A 1,535-nucleotide genomic window follows, 5' to 3' on the forward strand; every position below is an offset into this window, starting at 1 on the left:
ACAACTAGAGCATGTCAATACAGAAGTGAATGCTAGTGGCAAAAATGTTAACAAAAAACAGACCTCTTATTGGTAGATTTTGAGAAAGGATTAAAAGAGCTGAAGTTCTTTCAACCCCATAAGAACAACAATGCCAATGAACCATAGCTTTCTGGTACTAAACTAATATTCAAAGGCTGTTCATGGACAGACCAATGACTCCAATTGCATATGTGGCAGAAGATGGACTTCTTGGGCACCAATGGAAGGAGAAACCCTTGGTCATCACAAGGTTTGACTCCCACTTCAAGTAAAGGTCAAAGGGCAGTAAAGGGGGGGTTGTAGGGGAAGGGCAAGTTATCAGTAAGGGATCTTACTTACAGAAAACTGGAAAAGGACATAACAATTGAAATGAAAAAAAATAGAAATTTCCAATTGAATAATCAATAAATTTTGCTAAAAAATAAAAAGAAAGTGAAAGAAATGAAAGAAAGGAGAAGTGCCAGCTAATCACACCTATTGACTCAGAAATCTAAAGAGTCACTGTTGGGAATGGTAGTCAGAGTAATACTAGTGGAAAGTCTGAGATGATGAAATCTCAACAAAAAGCACTTCTCTCTCCCAGATATCAGTGTCAGACACAAACTGCACTATAGGAATCCAAAGCATGGATGAGTTTACACTGAGTTGAGGACACAATATTTGTCTTTCACTTTTTTTTTAGGACTTTTACTCCTGGGCAAAAATAATGAAACCCATGAACTCTCAGAAAAACAACTGTGACCTTCCCAACACTTGGCTATGGGATAAAGCAATTGATCATATCAACTCTCTGATTTCTAGGAACCATAACAAGCAGGGAAGTCCAGATGCTTCGGAGAGGCTCACCACAACTGTTTCCCATATGAGGAAGGAACGGGTAAAGGCTATCATTTCAGCGAACCCTATCACCACTATGCAGAACTCACTGAGCTTTCCCTTGGACCACATATTTCTTCTTCTTCTTCTTCTTCTTCTTCTTCTTCTTCTTCTTCTTCTTCTTCTTCTTCTTCTTCTTCTTCTTCTTCTTCTTCTTCTTCTTCTTCTTCTTTTTATTGACATGAGTATTTCTTATTTACATTTCGAATGTTATACCCTTTCCTGGTTCCTGGACAAACATCCCCCTAGTCCCTCCCCCTCCCCTTCTTTATGGGTGTTCCCCTCCCCTTCCTTCCCCAATTGCCGCCATCCCCCCAACCATCACATTCACTGGAGGTTCAGTCTTAGCAGGACCAAGAGATTCCTCTTCCACTGGTGATCTTACTAGGATATTTGTTGCTACCTATGACTCCAGAGTCCAGGTTCAGTCGATGTATAGTCTTTAGGAAGTGGCCTACTTCCTGGAAGGTTTTCTTGCTTGGCATTGTTGTTCATAAGGGATCTGGAGCCACGTCAAGCTCTTTCAGTTCTTTCTCTGATTCCTTAAACAGGGGTCCTGTTCTCAGTTCAGTGGTTTGTTGCTGGCATTCGCCTCTGTATTTACTGTATTCTGGCTATGTCTCTCAGGAGAGATCTAT

The sequence above is a fragment of the Rattus norvegicus genome, chromosome Y (genome assembly GCF_021556685.1).
Source record: "Rattus norvegicus strain SHRSP/BbbUtx chromosome Y, alternate assembly SHRSP_T2T, whole genome shotgun sequence".
In the NCBI taxonomy this organism is placed as follows: Eukaryota; Metazoa; Chordata; class Mammalia; order Rodentia; family Muridae; genus Rattus; species Rattus norvegicus.